Source organism: Stomoxys calcitrans, chromosome 1 (assembly GCF_963082655.1).
Source record: "Stomoxys calcitrans chromosome 1, idStoCalc2.1, whole genome shotgun sequence".
In the NCBI taxonomy this organism is placed as follows: domain Eukaryota; kingdom Metazoa; phylum Arthropoda; class Insecta; order Diptera; family Muscidae; genus Stomoxys; species Stomoxys calcitrans.
The window spans coordinates 253,844,828-253,866,476 of NC_081552.1; the positions used below are offsets into that span (position 1 = coordinate 253,844,828).

Sequence of the window (21,649 nt, forward strand, 5' to 3'; positions counted from 1 at the left end):
GATAATATGGGATTCAAATGAAAGGCATTCAAGAGTAGAGTACGAATTTAATAACAAAAGTAGGGACCATGTACCTGGGGGCCGTCCCAGCCCCAAAACCCCTCAAAATAGGTTTATTTGACGATCATGACAATATGGGACTCAAATAATAGGTATTCGGGCTTTATAATTTATTGATAGCGGAAGGGGAGCTCAAAAACATCACCCAAAATCAAAAGTGGACCGATAAGGTCAATAGGGGTATCAAATGAAAAGTATGCGGGAGTAGATAACGAATCCGGCATACAAATTCATGTCGAAGTATAGGGGGACATTAGCCAATCAAGGATATATGGGACTTGGTTTGTTTGTTCCGTATAGACTGAAAAACGGCTAAACCGATTTTCTCGAAATATTCGCTTATTGTGTAGGTTGGTCTGGAATGAAACATAGACTATGTATAATTTGTCTGTATCGGAAGGGGGACGGACTCTCCCCCTTATGCCAAAAACACAACCTATAATCAATAGTGGATCGATCGGGACAATATAGGTATCAACTGCAAGGTATTGACGAGTAGAATACGAATAGGTATTAAAGTTTGAGTCTAAGTACCCATCGGGCCGCCCCAACCCCAAAACTCCGCCAAACAGACATATTGGACGTTCATTTCAATATGGAGCTCAAATGAAAGGTATTCGGCAGTAGATTTTGAATCTGACATACAAAATCAGATCGATGTATAGAGAGTCATGCCACCCCGCAAAAACGCCATTAGCCCCATTATGACTGTATGATACTTGGCTGAACCGATTTTCTTAAAACTTTCATAGATTGTGTACGTTTGTCAGGAAGGAAACATAGGATATAAATTTTTTAGATATCGGGTGGAGGCGGACCTTCCCCTTTATGGGAAAAACGCCATCCATATTCGAAAGTGGTCCGATGGGCACAATAATTGGTTTTGTAGATCAGAACACAAATATGATATTAAAATTTGGGTTCAAGCACCCTGCGGGGCACGTTCAAGACCAAACCTCTTCTAAGCAGATATATTCGAAGTTCATGTCGATATGAGACTCAAATGAAAGTGTTAGGCAGTAGATTACAGATATGGCATAAAACATTGGGTCCAAGTAATGGGAGGTCGTCCACCACCAAATATCCCCAAAAGGGCATATTAGCCGACATTGACTATGTGGGACTCAAATGAAAGGTATTAGGGAGTAGATTATGAATATGACATTAATTAATATGCGTTGTAGTCTAGGTGATGCCTTTCCTCCTACAGATATGTCAAATGGGTTGATTGACCCATTATGACAATATGGGACTCAAATGAAAATTATTTGAGAGTAGAAAACGAATTTGATATTCAATTTTCGAGCCAATTGTTTTGGGGTATGCCCTAAAGCACCCCTTAAACTGAACTTCATTTTCGTTGGAAATAAAGACCCAATTTGATATCTATTTTCAGTTAAAAGTGCAGGTGGCCGCCCCAGACCCAAAACACCCTGCAAACGGTTCATATTTACCGGTCATGGTAATATGGGTTTTAAATTAACGGGATTTGGAAATGAAGCACGAATTTGATATCCATATTTGAGTCGAAATGTTTGAGGTGCCATCCCTCCTCTAATGAGAACATTACCCTAAGGAAGAACATTACCACCTGGAACCGAGGAGGGGCAAATTCTCAGACATCAATGAGTGCTTTCCGATTCAAGTTTAAACTCCATGATAAGGGACCTTTTTTTATAGCCGAGTCCGAACGGCGTCTCGCAGTGCGACACCTCTTTGGGGAAAATTTTTTAAATAACCATGCATGGCATTGTACCTTGCAAATGTTGCCAACATTAAGAGGGGATAAACACCGCTTTGTCCGATGTTCTCGCCATGATTCAAATGCGTTCAACGTCATAGGCTACAATGGCACGAACTCGATATTTGCATTCAGGGCGAAGCCAAAAGAGATATTCGAGAGCTAAAGAAAGCGCGGCGGAGCGGGCCCGGTTCGGCTAGTAAAGTATATATATTCCCGATCAGCGTAAAAATCCAAAACGATCTAGACATGTACGTCCGTCTGTCTGTTAAAATCACGTTACAGTCTTTAAAAATAGAGATATTGAGCTGAAACCTTGCACAGATTTTTTTTTGTCCATAAGCAGGTTAAGTTCGAAGATGGGCAATATCGGACTATATCTTGATATAACCGATCCGCCGATATAGGGTCGTAGGCCCATAAAAGCCACATTTATTATCCGATTTTTCTGAAATTTGAGATAGTGAGTTGTTTTAGGCCCTTTTATACCCTTCTTCAATTTGGCCCAGATCGGTTCAGATTTGTATATAGCTGCCATATAGACCGAGTTCTCGATATAAGGTTTTGGGCCTATAAATTGCGCATTTATTGTCCGATGACACCGAAATTTGGGACAGTGAGTTGTGTTGGGCCCTCCGACATCCCTCCTCAATTTGACTCAGATCGGTTCAAATTTAAATATAGCTGCCATATAGACCGATCTTTCGATTTAAGGTTTTGGGCCCATAAAAGGCGCATTTATTATCCGTTTTTGCTGAAATTTGGGACAGTGAGTTGCGTTAAGCCACTCGACATCTTTCTTTTACTTGGCCCAGATCGGTCCAGATTTGAATATAGCTGCCATATAGGCCGATCTCTCGATTTAAGGTTTTGGGCCTATAAATGGCGCATTTATTGTCCGATGTCGCCGAAATTTGATACAGTGAGTTTTGTAAGGCTTTTCGACATCCTTCTTTAATAATGCCCGGATCGGTACAGATTTGAATATAGCTACCATATAGACCGATTTCTCGATTTAAGGTTTTGGGCCCATAAAAGCCACATTTATTATCCGATTTTGCTGAAATTTGGAACATTGTGTTGTGTTAGGCCTTTCGACATCCTTCTTCAATTTGGTCTAGATCGGTTGTGATTTGGATATAGCTGTCATATAGACCGATCTCTTGATTTAAGGTTTTGGGCCCATAAAAGGCGCATTTATTATCCGATTTTGCTGAAATTCGGGACCGTGTGTTGCGTAAGGCCCTTCGACATCCTTCTTGAATAAGGCCCAGTTCGATCCAGATTTGAATACAGCTGCCATATAGACCGATCTCTCGATTTAAGGTTTTGGGTCCATAAAAGCCACATTTATTATCCGATTTTGCTGAAATTTGGAACAGTGAGTTGTGTTAGGGCCTTCGAGATATTTCTAAAATATGGTACAGATCGGTCCAAATTTGTATATAGCTACCATATAGACCGATATCTGTATTTAAGATTTGTGCCAATAAACGGCGCATTTATTTCCCAATTTTGCTGAAATTTGGGACAGTGAGTTGTGTTTCGCCCTTCGACATATTTCTGCAATATGACCCAGATCGGTTCAAATTTGGATGTAGCTGCCATATGGACCGATCCGCCGATTTAAGGTCTTGGGTCCATAAATGGCGCATTTATTGTCCGATGTCGCCGAAATTTGGGACAGTGAGTTGTGTTAGGCCCTTCGACATCCTTCGTCAATTTGGCTCAGATCGGTACAGATTTGGATATAGCTGTCATATTGACCGATCTCTCGATTTAATGTTTTGGGCCCATAAAAGGCGCATTTATTGTCCGATGTTGCCGAAATTTGGGACAGAGAGTTAAGTTAAGCCCCTCCAAAAATTTCTGCAATTTTGTTTAGATCGATGAAGATTTGCATATAGCTGTCATATAGACCGATATCTAGATTTAAAGTCTTGTCCCCAAAATAGGGGCATTTATTTAACTGAAATTTGACGCATTGACTTATGTTAGGCTTTTCGACATCCATGTTGTATATGGTTAAGATCGGATTATTTTTAGATATAGCTAGTAAAAAGCTGCTATGGTTCATAAGGTATGCATTTTTCTGCGGGTTTTGACGAAAGGTGGTTTACATATATACCCGAGGTGGTGGGTATCCAAAGTTCGGCCCGGCCGAACTTACGCCTTTTTATTTGTTTTTTGATTCATATGTTGACCGAAAACCTTTTTGAAGGATTTCAATCAATTGAGTTTAATTATTTTTTTTTTACTCATTTGGTAGCGACTTTCATCATGTTCAAATATTTTTTGTTTTCTTTTCTCAAATTAATGGTTAATACAGCATTTTAATGTTAGCACTTTATTTAAACTCACCACAATATCATGCGTTTGATTTCTCTCATTTCCGTTGAATAAACATCAACGACTTATATGCTGAGTACTCATCATTAACAATTTCATTTAAAATAAATTCCAATGAAGGTTTTTGAAGAAAAAAAAAAATCCCCTGAAGCTAAAAAATGCCTTAGAGACCACAGTACAACATAACCCATTTTTGCAAAAATTATCACCACATTTAATAACTTCATATTGTGGTTTCCACAGGGCTTATGTTCGTGTCGTTGAGTCAATTGAGTTGAAGTAATTTAAGAAGATTTTCGGATTATTATCATTATTTTGGCTCAAGAAGAAGAAGAAGCAGAAAAACGACGACAACGAATATGAGCCACTTCCTCTGAATGTGATTTCATTTCATTACGTTTCTCATACTTTCACTTCTTTACATTTCTATTGAAATCTAATGCTAGACACCTTAAAATATGTCAATTCTTTGTTTATTCAACTATTTTGCAGAACTTCACAGCAGGGGGGAGGGGTGGGGTGTTGGCTGCCAAGTCACTCTGTCATGTCGAGTTTTTTTTGGGATTAATGTCAAACATGTGAAAGGGAGTTGTTAAGGCGTATTTGTCATTGCGCGAGGGACAATGGGGATTTGAACGAGTTGGCCTAGGGCTAAATTATGACCTACACCTTTACCATGGTACAATGTATAATTGTTTGCAATGCCTCAAAGGTGGGGTATTAGATATGTTGAATGCCGTACGAGAATTAATAGTCATTTCCGTCTGGCAATTCGTTGGAATCTTAACTGCCTTTGGCGGAGGAACGATTGTAATTGCTTTAGATTTACATAAATACATCTGATATTCAAAAGTATCTCAGGTGCTACAAATATTGGCAACGCTTGTCTCATGTTTTAGTTGTATTAAAAATTTGATCAGAATAGGGTTGCTATTTGGAAATTTGAATTGATATTCATTTCTATTCTACAACTACACTAGCCGAACCAGGCCCGCTCCGCTGCGCTTTCCTCAACTCTCTTATATCTTTTTAGGGTGGGGACACTTCGCCCTGAATGCGAAAATCGAATTCGTAGCCTATGACACTGAACTCGTTCGAATCATGGCGAGAACTTCGGACAAAGCGGTAAGAGGGGATACCCTCTTAATGTTGGCTACATTTGCGAGGTACAATGCCGTGCATGGTCATTTAAAAAATGTTCCCCAAAAAGGTGTCGCACTGCGGCATGCCCTTCACACTCGGCTATAAAAAAAGGTCCCTTATCATTGAGTTTAAACTTGAATCGGAAAGCATTTTTCAATGATGTGTGAGAATTTACCCCTTCTCGGTTCCTGCTGGTAATATTCTTCCTTAGGGTAATGTTCTCATTAGGGGAGGGATGGCACCTCAGATATTTCGACTCAAATATGGATATCAAATTCGTGCTTCACTTCCAAATTCCTTTAATTTAAGCCCCATATTGCCAAGGCCGGTATATATGAACCGTTTGTAGGGTGTTTTGGGGCTGGGGCGGCCACCAGCACTTTGCACTGAAAATAGATATCAAATTCGTTCGTTCTGTATTCCCAACAGAAATGAAGTTCAGTTTAGGGGGTGCTTTAGGAAATACCCGAAACACTTGTCTCGAAAATTGAATATCAAATTATTTTTCTACTCTCAAATACCTTTCATTTGAGTCCCATATTGTCATAATGGGTCAAATAATCCATTTAATATATCTTTCGGTGGAAAAGCGTCACCTAGATTTGAAAGCAAATTTTAATGTCATATTCGTAATCTACTCCGTAATACCTTTCATTTGAGTCCCATATAGCCATGCTCCATAAGCAGGTTAAGTTTGAAGATGGGCTAAATCGGACTATATCTTGAAATAGCCCCCATATAAACCGATCCGCCGACTTAGGGTCGTAGGCTCATAGAAGCCACATTTATTATCCGATTGTGATGAAATTTGGGACAGTGAGTTGTGTTAGGCCCTTCGACATTCTTCTTCAATTTGGCATAGATGCTCCATAAGCAGGTTAAGTTTGAAGATGGGCTAAATCGGACTATATCTTGATATAGCCCCCATATAAACCGATCCGCCGACTTAGGGTCGTAGGCTAATAAAAGCCACATTTATTATCCGATTGTGATGAAATTTGGGACAGTAAGTTGTGTTGTGTATTTTAACATTCTTCTTCAATTTGGCCGAGATCGGTCCAGATTTGGATATAGCTGCCATATAGACCGATCTTCCGATTTATGGTCTTGGAGCCATAAAAGGCGCATTTATTGTCCGATGTCGCCAAATTTGGGACCAGTGAGTTGTGTTAAGCCCTTTGACATCTTTTTGCAATTTGGCATAGATCGGTCCAGATTTGGATACAGCTGTCATATAGACCGATCCGCCGATTAAGGGTCTTAGGCCCGTAAAAACCACATTAATTATCCGATTTTGCTGAAATTTGGAACAGTGCGTAAAATTAAGCCCCTCAACATCCTTCTGTAATTTGGCTCAAATCGGTCCAGATTTGGATATAGCTGCCATATAGACCGATCTCTCAATTTAAGGTATTGGGCCCACAAAAGGCGGTTTTATTGTCCGATTTTGCCAAAATTTTAGACAGTGAGTTGTGTTAAGCCCTCTGACATCTTACGGCAATTTGGCATAGATCGGTTCAGATTTGGATATAGCTGCCATATAGACCGATCCGGCGATTTAAGGTCCTAGGCCCATAAAAGCCACATTAATTATCCGATTTTGCTGAAATTTGGGACAGTGCGTTAAATTAAGCCCCTCAACATCCTTATACAATATGGCTCAAATCTGTCCATATTTAAATATATAGCTGCCATATAGACCGATCTCTCGATTTAAGGTGTTGGACCCATAAAAGCCACATTTATTGTCCGATTTTGTTGAAATTTTAGACAGTGAGTTATGTTAAGCCCCTTGACATCCTTCATCAATTTGGTCCAGATCGGTCCAGATTGGGATATAGCTGCCATATAGACCGATCTCTCGATATAAGGTCTATCGCCCACAAAAGGCGCATTTATTGTCCAAAGTCGCCGAAATTTGGGACAGTGAATGGTGTTAAGCTCTTCGACATTTATCTGCATCTTGGCCCAAATCGGTCCAGATTTCATCAATATTTCATTTCCATGGAAATTTTGGCGAAAATTATCTTCAAAATTTGTCATATATAGTTTAAGGAGTACCTTATATATTGGTCCTGGTCTGGATATCATATTGCTTTCTTCCAAATTTTGTGCAAAGATTTAAACTTTCTACTTCACCCTCGTAATCGCCGTATGCAATCACCTTTCCGGCAATGTTGTTAGGTTGCATTTACAATTAAATTGTCTGATTTATGCGGGGGCTGACTTGATGCTGCAAGTTGATGTTATGGAACTGCCACCTTCAACAGCGCCACTAATACTCCTTACCACATTCGTTGCTGCTGTTGCAGTTGATGGACCTGTTCCACAACATGTCTTTGGGAGTACTTTGGTAAGGTCTGTTTTTTACCATTTCTTGCGGAAGGTCGTTCATTGACACCAGACTTGAGCAATGGAATGGAAAACACCAAACGACTTTGGCTGCAAATGGCCCAACTCGTACATAAACTATTTGCAACTTTCTTCTTTTGTGTGGCAGAAATAGTTTAAGTTTGACTTGTTGTGTATGATCTGGCCAAGGAAGCAGCGAGTGGGCCACCCGTTTTACAGTCAAAATAATTATGGCCAGTAGCAGACGTCTTGATGGCAGCTGGCCCCAAAGGTAATTGTTTGATGTTGCTGTTGCTGTTGTATTCATTACCACCATTACCCTAAACATGAATTTTTTTATAGAAAGTCAACAAGAAGCCACAATCACGGACAGACGGACAAATCGGCCGACAGCTTTAATAATCATTTTCCCCCCTAAATGGCCCAAAAACAAAAAAAAAAAACACACGCACACACACACAAATAGACAACCACAAAGTAGTGTCATCAGCATGCGTCTTGTTTTGGGCCTTAAGATGACTTTGTGTTGTATGTACGTACATCTCACACATTGAAGACGCACGAGGCACTATGATCTAAAGATGACAAAGTGATGCACGTCCAAAATAGAGCTTAAGCATACGAACGTAAGACACGATGTTGTTAGCAGTGGCCAAGTACCAAGCGTATAAACTTAGCCTAATGCCTCATACGAGATGGATGGTAAATCAGCGGCGAGTACCTTATGTGGTGTTGTGGTGGGGCCAACTATTCACGTGAGGATGAACTGCCAGACGGACAGACAATTTACTTACTAGCATACCTCCAAGCGATGTAGGTTAAGATGTTTTACACAAAAATGTAAATTAACACTTTTTCTTCATGATGACAATGCTGGAAAAAAATAAAAACTGAGGAAAATAAAACTCTCACAACAATGTTAGAAAATAGTCACCGCAGATAAACATTCCATTGCTGTTTTTTCTTCTTTGGCGATGGTCGGTTAGAAAGCCAGCCTCATCGTAGCTGAGTCATATGCCATATGCAAAAGTGGGTACTTTTTTATGTTCTTTTGCGAGAAGTTGAAGCCAAAACTTGAGAGAATATGTTACTCACCGACAGGCTTTGTAGTCACTAACTTCCGCATAACTCACTAAGTGGCAGTAATTTTTGAGGGTGTCAACTTTTCTGCACAAAAATGTTGGCAATTTGTCTTATATTCCAGGAATTTGTTCTGACTGATGCAAGCATGAATGCATCATTGCTATGTGGCATATGAGAGCAGAACAGTGGCTGTTGATGTTATGAAATGAGTAAGAACATCATAACACATAAATCGAGAGATCGGTGGCAGCTATATCCAAATCTGGACCGATCTAAGCCATATTGCAGAACTATATTGAAAGACCTAACACAACTCACTGTCCAAAATTTCAGCAAACTCAGATAATAAATGTGGCTTTTATGGGCACAAAACCTTAAAACGAGAGATCGGCCTTTATGGCAGCTATATTCAAATCTGGACCGATCTGGGCCTTGGTAAAGAAGGGTGTCAAAGGGCCTTACACAACTCTCTGTCTTAAATTTCGGCGACATCGGACAATAAATGCGATTTTTATGGGCCCATATCCTTAAATCCAGAGATCGGTCTCTATGGCAGATATATCAAAATCTGGACCGATCTGGGCTAAATTGAAGAAGGATGTCGGGGGGCTTAGTTTAACTTACTGTCCCAAATTTCGGCAAATTCCCGTAAGTAAATGTGGCTTTTATGGGCCTAAGACCCTAAATCGCAGGATCGGTCTATAGGGCAGCTATATCCAAATCTGGACCGATTTGGGCCAAATTAACGAAAGATGTCGAAGGGCCTAACACAACTCACTGTCTCAAATTTCAGCAAAATTGGAAAATAAATGTGGCTTTTATGGGCCTAAGACTCTTAATCGCTGGATCAGTCTATATGGCAGCTATATTCAATTCTGGACCGATCTGGAAGAAGGATGTCAAGGGGCCTAACACAACTCACTGTCCCAAATTTCAGCAAAATCGGACAATAAATGCGATCGATGAAGGCTTGGATATGGCTGCCATATAGGCAGGCCGAATCTTATATACCCTCCACCATGGATCGCATTTGTCGAGTTCTTTCCCGGTAACTCTTTTTAGACAAACAAAGGATAAAAGAAATGAATTGTGCTAATTGAATTGAATGTTGGAAACCAAAGTAGATGTCTATGTATAAAATTTCAGCCAAATCGAATAAGAATTTAGGAATTTTGCCTTTAGGGGCTCAAGAAGTAAATTAGGGGAATCGGTTTATATGGGAGCTGTATCAGCCTTAAGACCGATTCACACCATATTTGAAACGTATGTTGGAGGTCATGGAAGAAGCCGTTGTACAAAATTCCAGCCAAATCGGATAATAATTTCGCCCTCTTGAGGCTCAAGAAGTCAAGATCCCCGATCGGTTTATACGGCAGCTATATCAACTTATGGACCGACTTGAAATATATTTGGCACAGTTATTGGAAGTCGTAATAAAACATCTCGTGCAAAATTTCAGCCAAATCGGATGAGAATTGTGCCCTCTAGTGGCTCAAGAAGTCAAGACCCGTGATCGGATAATATGGCAGCTATATCAGGATATGTACCGATTTCAACCATACTCAGCACAGTTGTTGGAAGTCATAATTAAACACCTAATGCAAAATTTCAGCCAAAATGGATAAGAATTGTGCCTTCTAGTGGCTCAAGAAATCAAGACCCGAGATCGGTTCATATGGTAGCTATATCAGGTTATGGACCGATTTCAACCATACTCAGTACAGTTGTTAGAAGTCATAACAAAACACCTCATGCAATTTTGCTTGAAATTTTTCGCAAATACTTCTTATTTGTGAAGGTCAGTTGGGATTGTAAATGAGCTATATCGGTCCATGTTTTGGTATGGCTCCATTTAAACCGATCTCGGGTCTTGACTTCTTGAGCCTCTAGACGGCGCAATTCCTATCCGATTTGGCTGAAATTTTGCATGAGATTTTTTGTTATAATTTTCAATAGCTGTGCTATGTATGGTTGAAATCAGTCCATGACCTGATATAGCTGTCATATACACCGATCTTGGGTCTTGACTTCTTGAGCCTCTAGAGGGCGCAATTCCTATCCGATTTGGCTGAAATTTTGCACGTTGTGTTGTGGTGTCACTTCCAAAAACTGTGTTAAGTATAATTCAAATCGGTTCATAATCTGGTGTAGCTGTCATATAAACCGATCTTGGATCTTGAATTCTGGAGCCAATAGGGCGCCCAATTCTCATCCGATTTGGCTGAAATTTTGCATGAGGTGTTCTGTTATGACTTCCAATAACTGTGCTTAGTATGGCGCAAATCGGTACATAACCTGATATAGCTGCCATATAAACCGATCTGGTATCTTGACTTCTTGAGCCTCTAGAGGGCACAGTTATTGTCCAATTTGGCTGAAATTTTGTAGAACGGCTTCTCTCATGACCTTCAACATACGTGTTTAATATGGTCTGAATCGATCAATAACATGATACAGCTCCCATATAAACAAATCTTCTGATTTTGCTGCTTCATGAGCCCCTACAAGGCGCAAATCTTATCCGAATGAACTGAAATATTACACAATAGCATATTTTTATTCAATATTCTTTGTTTGCTAAAAAAAGAGATACGGTGCATAGAACTAGACAAATGCGATACATGGTGGAGGGAATATATAAGATTCGTCCCGGCCAAACCTAGCACGCTTTACCTTGTTTATCATACTATTTTCCTTTAAAATCGATAACATTCATGAATAATGTCAATGGTATTGATATAAGGTTTTAAGCCAATTACCTATCTATCGATCTCCCTATTTGAAATTTTTACACTCTGGAGAGGTCTATTCTTATCTGATATGACTGACATTTTGCATGATAATTTCTGTTATGACATTCAAAATGGCGGGAATCGATTCATAGCCTGATATAGTTTTTAGTTCCCTTATGTATAAGCCCACCTTTCGATTTGACTTCTGACCAACGAAAAGATTTGATATGGATCTAAATCACAAGCAGTCGCAGGCAGTACTGGGAGAGTTAAGAGGAAAAGTTCTTAAGAAATTGCTTAAACATCTTTGATAGGGTTAAGGTGTGAACCCAAAACATGGAATCTAGATCTCTTTGCCAGTAATGAATGATCGTAGGCGTCAGTAAATGTATCAGATACACCACAAAGGTATCAGCTCAAGCCAGAGCATAGATCAAAAACAGTCATTGAAAATGTTTTCACATAAAGCGGTTGTTGATATTAAACAAATCTGTCTTTTGACTACAATACAGTACAAGAGCAGGGAATGACTACAACCGCCAGCGAAGCGATTTTTTTTTTTTTTTTTGAATTTTTTTTTTTGAAAAAAAAAACATTTTTTCCAACGAGCATTGGTTTTTTGTTAACCATATTAAAAGAAATATACCGTTCTTAGTTCTTTGGCTTTACACAATTTCCATAATTAATTAAAGCTGCACTAATTGTACCACTGTGATGAGCATTTCATACCCCACCAGGTAGGGTCAACAACTTCGAGTGATTATTGCGAAAAAAAAAACGCACAAAACAACTTCACAATGAGATATATCTGGCCCCAAAACAATATGTTTTTATACCCACCACCGTAAGATAGGGGGTATATTCATTTAGTCATTCCGTTTGCAACACATCGAAATATCAAATTCCGATCCTACAAAGTATATATATTTCGGATCGTAGTAAAATTCTAAGACGATTTAACGATGTCAGTGTGTCTGTGCGTCTCTCCGTCTGTCTGTTATAATCACTCTAAACCACTGTTCAAAAATTGAGATATTGAGCTGAAATTTGGCACAGATACGTCTTTTTGATGCACGCTGGTTAAGTTCTTGAACGGGCCAAATCGGACTATATTTGGATATAGCTGCTATATAGACCGATTTTCCGATAAAGGGTCTAATGCCCATAAAAACTATATTTTTCATTCGATTTTGCTGAAATTTTGAACAATGAGTAATTTAAAGCTTCCCGACGTCTGACCCAAATATGGTTCCGGTCGGACTATATTTAGATATAGCTACCATATAGACCGATCTCCCGATAAAGGGTCTGAAGCCCATGAAAGCCTTATTTATTACCCAATTTCACTGAAATTTGCAACAGGGGGTTATTTTAAGCCTCCGGCCATCTGACCAAAATATGGTACAGATCGGGCTATATTTAGATAACGCTGTCATATAGACCACACTGCCGATAAAGGGTATGAAGTCCATAAAAGCCTTATTTATTAACTGATTTCGCTGAAATTTAAAACATTGGGCTATTTTAAGCCTCACGACATCTGATCTAAATATGGTTCAGATCGGACTATATTTACATAAAGCTGCCATATAGACCGATCTCCCGATAAAGGGTCTAAAGCTAATAAAAGCTTTATTTATTACACAATTTCGCCGAAATTTAGAATATTGCCTAGTTTTAAGCCTGCCAACATCCGAACGAAATATGATACAGATCGGACTATATTTAAATATAGCTGTCATATGGACCGATCTGTCGATAAAGGGTCTGAAGCCTATAAAAGCTTTATTGTTTAACCGATTTTGCTGAAATTTGGAACAATGAGTAGTTTAAGGTCTCTCAACACAGGACCCAAATATGCTTCAGATCGGACTATATTTAGATATAGCTGCCATATAGACCGATCTCCCGATAAAGGGTCTAAAGGCCATAAAAGCTTTATTTTTTATCCGATTTGTCTGAAATTTGGAACAATGAGTAGTTTAAGGTCTCTCAACACAGGACCCAAATATGCTTCAGATCGGACTATATTTAGATATAGCTGCCATATACACCGATCTCCCGATAAAGGGTCTAAAGGCCATAAAAGCTTTATTTTTGATCCGATTTCGCTGAAATTTGGAACAGTGGGTTATTTTAAGCCTCACGACATCTGGTTTAAATATGGTTCAGATCGGACTATATTTAGATATAGCTGCCATATAGACCGATCTCCCGATAAAGGGTCTGAAGGCTATAAAAGCTTTATTTGTTAACCAATTTCGCTAAAATTTGAAACAGTGAGTTATTTTTAGCCTCCTGACACCAGATCTGAATATGGTTCAGATCGGACTATATTTGGATATAGCTGCCACATAGACTGATCTACCAATAAAGGGTCTGAAGGCCATAAATGCTTTGTTTTTTACCCGATTTCGCTAAAATTTACAACAATGGGTTGTTTTAAGCCTCCCAACATGTGACCAGAATATGGGACAGATCGAACTGTATTTAGATATAGCTGCCATATAGACGGATCTCCCGATTAAGGGTCTGAAGTCCATAAAAGCTTTATTTTTTAACCGATTTCGCTGAAATTTGGAATAGTGCGCAGTTTTAAGCATATGACCCAAATATGGTACAGATCGGACAATATTTGGATATAGCTGCTTAAGTTATCCAATTTTCACCGAATTGTGACGAAATCGGATTTACATATATACCCGAGTTGTAGGGTATCCAAAATTCGGCCCGGCCGATCTTAATGCCTTTTTACTTGTTTTTTCTCGTTCTTTGTTGTGCTAATTTCATTTCATGCTCAAAAGCCTTTCAAGTACCTACCACTCTTTTGATGATGAAATTTCATAATCAGTCACAAAGTCATTGACTTTTCGATGTATGTATCGATGGAGGAGCGATTCTAATGTGTCTTAGATCATAGTCAACATCATCATAATGACCGGCAAAAATCAATCTGCTTATGCGACCAAGAAGAATGTTGCAATGGCACTCCACCCTAAGGTAGATATTGTATGTTGGGTTAATATCACAACATTATACAATCAGCAACTACAAGTTGCCATCAATTTTCCGGTGTTGTCTCTGTGTCATAAAAGAAAAAAACCAAAATTAAGCGAAAGGGAGTGGCATACATGGTCGAAGGAAGCGACACTGTTGCTTAAACTTTTCAACACTTTTTCAATGATGTTGGCCCCAAAAAAAAAAAAAAAAAATAAATAAGAAAAGTTTTTGACATGCCTGGGAGGCTGCTTGCTGGAACATGCTAGAGTTCTGTTCTGATTCTTGGCCAAATTGAATGGCCATTGGGATACACATCCCAATGCCAAACAATTGAAAGACATTCCAGATACGACTACAAATACTTTTAGTGTTGTATGTGAGAGCAAAGTGCTGGCCACGATGATGATGATGATGCGTTCCTTGTTTCTGCGTTTCTTTTAGCAAAAAGTTTCACTTAAGAATTATTGTGAGATTTTTGTTTTGTATTTTTTGGGAGATTTCTTATGTGCGGGCATTGTGTTCTTCATTGTCCAGCATGGGGTTTTTAAGTTTTGATAGGTTTTTGTGAGATTTTATTTTGGGCTGTTTTTTGCTTATAAATTGGCTTAACTCTGGCCGCAAGAATGTTCAGAATAAAAACCTTACAATTTGTGGCCAGCATTTCACACACATTCCGGCTTTTGTTTTTCGTCTTCTTCTTCTTCTTCTTCTAGGCAAAGCCTTTTTGCCGTGCTGCTGTGCGTCTTTTTTTGTTTCGCCAACTCTTTGCAAAGGTTGACGGCGTCGGCGACCAGCTAGGGCCTGGTGTGGTCTGGTCTGGTCTCGGTTTCGGTCTTTGTGGTAGGTTTTTTGTGTGCTACTCCCGCTTTTGGTGTGTGCTGTCTGGCATTTACCCCATAATGGATAGAATTAAAAGCAACACACTTACAGACGGACGGACATTGGCATAGACAAAGAAGTGGCCAAAGCCGAGACCATAGCTCTTGTGATATACCACATAATGAAATGGAAGTGGTGGAATAAATAAATATTAAAAAAATACCATGGTACATTAATAAATAACAGCTTTTTGTGAGATAGTCGCGGCAAGGTATGTAGGTGATGAGATCATAGCTTTTATTTTCATAACCATGCTCGAAGGTCTAATTGTGGGATATTATTGGTGTGTGAGTGTGATTTCACATTTATTGATGAAGGATGGGGTTGAACTTAGGAAAACTTCACTAAAAACATGCTGGTTTTCGTGCTTGGGGCGTTGGGCTGTTTGGCAACAATATCAAATGGGCATTTTGCGCAAATACGATTATTAAAATTATTAATCCACTTCATCTACTTTCTCCTAAAAAAGAGTTCGTATTAGTATTAAACTAAAACATCACAATGAAATTTAAGATTACTGATAAGGTAAATTGGAGGAATTTGGAAGTCATCATAGCGCAGAGCATGTCCGTCTATGACGCTGAACGCCTGGGTTCGAATGCTCGCGAGAACATCAGAAAAAATGTTCAGCGGCTGTTATCCCTTTCTAATGCGAGGTGCTAAGCCATTTGTGAGCTACTATGCCATCTTGAAACTTCTCCCCAAAGAGGTGTCGCGCTGCGGCACGCCGTTCGGTCTGGGCTATAAAAAAGGGCCCCTTATCATTGAACCTACAATTTGAATCGGACAGCACTCAGTGATATGTGAGAAATTTGCCACAGTTTCCTTGTGGCATGTTCATGAGCAAATTTGCATATGCAAAAGGAATAAAAACCGAAATGAGTCTTTCCAGGTCAACAACTATGGATCTGCTAGGATAAAAACGAATACTGATATCTTAATAAATCTTTTTGAGTTTTGCAGATAAAAGTGTCCTTCACAATGCAATAATGCCCCAATTTTTTTACGAAAATCCCCAAAATATCCATTTCGGGCAAAGCTGATTTCAAAGACGGCATTATTTTTGGGAATTTGCAGTGGAAGCTACGTTTGGTGCAAAAAATATTTTCCAAGGTAAACTTAGGGGACATGACGTAAAACAAGTAAAAAGGCTTTAAGTTCGGCCGGGCCGAACTTTGGATACCCAACACCTCAGGTATATATATAAACCACTTTTCATCAAAATCCGGTGAAAATTGCATACCTTATGTCCCATAGCAGTTATATTTAAGTATGTTCTGATTTGTCCCACATTGTAAAACCCAACTAAACTAACTGTCTCAAATAACAGCAACATCAGACAATAAATGTGCCTTTTATGGCCCCAAAACCTAAAACCGAGAGATCGGTCTATATGATAGCTATATCCAAATCTGGACCGATCTGGGCCAAATTGAAGAAGGTTGTTGAGGGGCCTAACACAATTCACTGTCTCAAATTTCGGCGACATCGGACAATAAGTGCGCCTTTTATGGGCCCAATACCTGAAATCGAGAAATCGGTCTATATGGCAGCTATATCCAAATCTGGACCGATCTGGGCCAAATTGAAGAAGGTTGTTGAGGGGCCTAACACAATTCACTGTCTCAAATTTCGGCGACATCGGACAATAAATGCGCCTTTTATGGGCCCAAAACCATAAATCAAGAGATCGGTCTATATGGCAGCTATATCATGGCCAAATTGAAAAAGAGTGTGTGTTTGTTCGAAGGAACAAACACAACTCACTGTCCAAAATTTCAGCAAAATCGGATAATAAATGTGGCTTTTATGGGCCTAAAACCCTAAATTGGAGGATCGGTCTATATAGCAGCTATATCCAAATCTTGAGCGATCTAAGTCAAATTGACGAAGGATGTCGAACGATCTAACACAACTCACTGTCCCAAATTTCAGCAAAATCGGATAGTAAATGTATCTTTTTTGGGCCTAAGACCCTAAATCGGAGGATCGGTCTATATGACAGCTATATCCAAATCTGGGCTGATTTGGGCCAAGTTGCTGAAAAATGTCGAAGGGCCCAACACAACTCACTGTCCCAAATTTCGACGACATCGGACGATAAATGCGTTTTTATGGGCCCGAAACCTTAAATCGAGAAATTGGTCAATATGGCAGCTATATTCAAATCTGGACCGATCTGGGCCAAATTCAAGAAGGACATCGAAAAGTCTAACTTAACTCATTGTCTCGGATTTCAGCAACATCGGACAATAAATGCGCCTTTTATGGGCCCAAAAACCTAAAACCGAGAGATCGGTCTATATGACAGCTATATCCAAATCTGTAGCGATCTGTGCCATATTGCAGAATTGTGTCAAGGGGCTTAACTTCACTCACTGTCCCAAATTTCGGCGATATCGGACAATAAATACGCCTTCTATGGCCCCAAAACCTTAAATCGAAAAATTGGTCTATATGGCAGCTATATCCAAATCTGAACCGATCTGGCCTAAATTGACGAAGGATGTTGAAGGGCCTAACACAATTAACTGTCCCAAATTTCAGCAAAATCGGATAATAACTGTGGTTTGAATTGGCCGAAGACCCTAAATCGGCGGATCGGTCTATATGGGGGCTATATTAAGATATAGTCCGATATAGCCCATCTTCGAACTTAGCCTGCTTATGGACAAAAAAAGAATCTGTGCAAAGTTTCAGCTCAATATCTCTATTATTAAAGACTGTAGCGTGATTTCAACAGACAGACGGACAGACGGACGGACATGGCTAGATCTTCTTAGATTTTTACGCTGATCAAGTATATATATGCATTATAGGGTCGGAAATGGATTCGCATCATCTTTGAAGAAGTGCGGTCCAATTATGCCCCCATCCTTCGGTGGTGAGTATAAAAACTCACAGCTTGGTGCGGTTTATGGCGGCTGGTGGCATCATTGGACCGCACTTCTTCAAAGATGATGCGAATCGTAACGTAACAGTGAATGGTGAGCGCTAACATGAGATGATATCCAACTTTTTTTTTCTTTTAGTGTTTTTAGCATAACAACCTTTTGTCGTAATCTTTACAGCCCGCTATGTTTTCACGAACGCAATTACCCTTCTTTGGTATCCCTGTTTGTAGCTCTAAAAAGCCTTGTTTTATTGACGATATTATTCCCTCGAGCTTACTAAGTTGGTAAACTTAGAATCTACTTTAGTAGAATTCGAATTATCGTCCCTCTCCAATAAGAACGCTTATCTAACACCAAATCTTCTTCTTATTCTAGTTAAAATTACGCCTCAAAACTACTCAGCGAGTCCAGGCATGCTCTTGAACTCCCATTAGACGTCAATTACAAAACAAACAGCCATATTTACAAAATCATTTAAAACGATTTGCATTTGAGTCAGCTACAGCTAAGCTGAGACGTTTTGCGTCTATTATTTTACCTCATATCGAATGCAAGCATTTGACATATGAGCAAATAGCAAGCACCGATGTAAATGGTCTGACACTTTTTAAGGGAATCGATCCAGGCCTCTCCATACATTATGAATGAGACGATCAATTTCCTAGTTGTTGCGGTGCCTTTAGCCAATTTAACACCTTTGCCCGGGTGTTTTTTTTTTTCGCTGGCTTTTTGGTATGTCATTATCGCAAGCAAGCAAGCGTTCATTATACGTATTAATAACATCAACATTTGAGTTTAATATATTTGCAGTGTTTATTGGCCATTATGATGGCTTTACATACAACAAGACGCACACATACATTTGCACACACTGGTACTCATTATGTTGTTGCTTTATTATTATTTGTGTTGTCTGATTTAGTGAGCACCGGTACATACTTAGATGTGTACTTACTCACTCGCTCACTCAATCGGCCAGTCACTCACTCATTACCGAAGACGAAAAAGACTAGACGGCTACATTACTCTTTATTGCTCATAGGTTCTCAGGTTACCGTTGTGGAATGGCGACAATGAAGACAGCGGCGTACAACGCATATTGTCAGATACAGATTTGCATTAAGATCACCGTTCACTTTGAGGTTTATTTGCATAGGGCTATGTATGGATTGCATGGGTGTTTCCAAGCATTTTAAATAACAAACAAGTAAAAAGGCATTAAGTTCGGCCGGGCCGAACTTTGGATACCCACCACAACCTTTTCGTCACAATCCGGTGAAAACAGGATAAGTTATGCACCCAAATTCGGCAAGGATTTTGAGTGGCCTAATAAATATAACTCGCTGTAGAAGTCTGTATTTCAAATTTCTGTCTGTATTTCAAAATCGGGTAATAAATAAAGCTTTTACAAGCTTCAGACCCTTAATCGGCATATCGGTCTATACGACAGCTATATCTTAATACAGTCCGAACTTTACCATATTTGGTTCGGATGGCGGGTGGTCTAAAACTACTCGCTGTTTCAAATTTCAGCGAAATAGGATAAAAAACAAAGCTTTTATGGGCTTCAGACCCTTTATCCAGAGATCGGTCTATATGACAGCTATATTAAAATATAATACGATCTTAACCATATTTGGGTCCTATGTTGGGAGGCGTAAAATTACCCATTGTTTCAAATTTCACTGAAATCGGTTAAAAACTAAAGCTGTTATGGACTTCAGACCCATTATCTGGAGATCGGTCCATATGGCAGCTATATCCAAATCTGGACCAATCTTGGCCAAATTGCAGAAATATGTCGAGGGGCCTAACACAACTCACCGCCCCATATTTCGGCTATATCAGACAATAGATGCGCCTTTTTTGAGCCTAAGACCTTAAATCATAGGATCGGTCAATATGGAGCTATATCCAAATTTGGACCGATCTGATCCAAATTGAAGAAGGATGTCGAGGAGCCAAACACAACTCACTTTCCCAAATTTCAGCAAACTCGGATAATAAATGTGGCTTTTGTGGGTCTAAGACCCTAAATCGGCGGATCAGTCTATATGGGGGCTATATCAAAATATAGTTTTATATACTCCACCTTCCAACTTAACTTGCTTATGGACAAAAAAAAGAATCTGTGCAAAGTTTCAGCTCAATATCTCTATTTGTAAAGACCGTAGCGTGATTTCAACAGACAGACGAACGGACGCGGCTAGATCGGTGTAGTTCCCATATAACTCAATGTCCCGAATGAAATTCTTGAGCCTCTAGAGGCAGCAGTTCTTATCCGATTTGACTGAAATTTTGCTCGATGACTTTGCCTATGAGTTCCAACAGAACTTCTAAGTAAGGATGGAATCGGTTCAAAACCAGATATATCTCCCATATAAACCAATCTCCCGAACATACTTCTTGAGCCTCTAGAGAGCGCAATTATTATTCGCTTTGGCTGAAATTTTGCACGATGAGTTTTCCTGTAACCTCCAACAGATCTACAAAGTATGGTTTCAATCGGTTCAAAACTTGATAAAGCTCCCATATAAACCGAGCTCCCACATACACTTCTTGAGCCTCTATAGGGCTTAATTCTTTTCAGATTTGGCTGAAATTTTGCACGAGGACTTTTCCTATGACCTCCAACAAATCTACGAAGTATGGTTCCAATCGGTCCAAAACCTAACTTCCATGTGAACCAATCTCCCGAATTAACTTCTAGAACCTCTAGAGGGCGCTATTCTTATCCAAACATATACAAAATCAATGGGGATTTCTTGTTGTTACCTCCCATTATCCATTTTTAGTTTCTGCTTATAAAGAGAATTGTTTTGCCTATAAAGGGATACTGGGAAAGAACTTGGGAAATGCGATCCATGGTAAAGGGTATATAAGATTCGGCCCGGCCGAACTTAGTACGATTTACTTGTTTTTGTATACCCTCCACCATAGAATGGGTGTATACTAATTTCGTCATTCTGTTTGTAACTCCTCGACCCCTTAAGTATATATATTCTTGATCTAAGTGAAATTTTATGTCGATCCGTCCGTCCGTCTGTCGAAGCACGCAAACTTTCGATAGCCGCTTTAAATTTTGCACAAATACTTCTTTTTAGTGTAGGTCAGTTGGGATTGTAAATGGGCTATATCGGTCCATGTTTTGATATAGCTGCCATATAAACCGATCTCGGATCTTGACTTCTTGAGCCTCTAGAGGGCGTAATTCTTATCCCATTTGGCTGAAATCTGGCTTGACGTGTTTCGTTATGACTTCTTACAACTGTGCTCAGAATGGTGGAAATCGGAAATAGTTGTCATATAAACCGATCTGGGATCTTGACTTCTTGAGCCTCTAGAAGGCGTAATTATTATCCAATGGCTTTTCCCATAACCTCCACCGTACGTGTCAAATGCGGTCCGAATCGGTC

At 39.5% G+C, this 21,649-nt stretch overlaps 1 protein-coding gene across 1 annotated transcript in view; it reads left to right on the forward strand.

The window, feature by feature from the left end:
• LOC106084663 (probable serine/threonine-protein kinase DDB_G0282963) overlaps nucleotides 1-21,649 on the forward strand; it is a 174,442-nt gene that overhangs the window by 104,177 nt on the left and 48,616 nt on the right. The window lies entirely within an intron of this gene.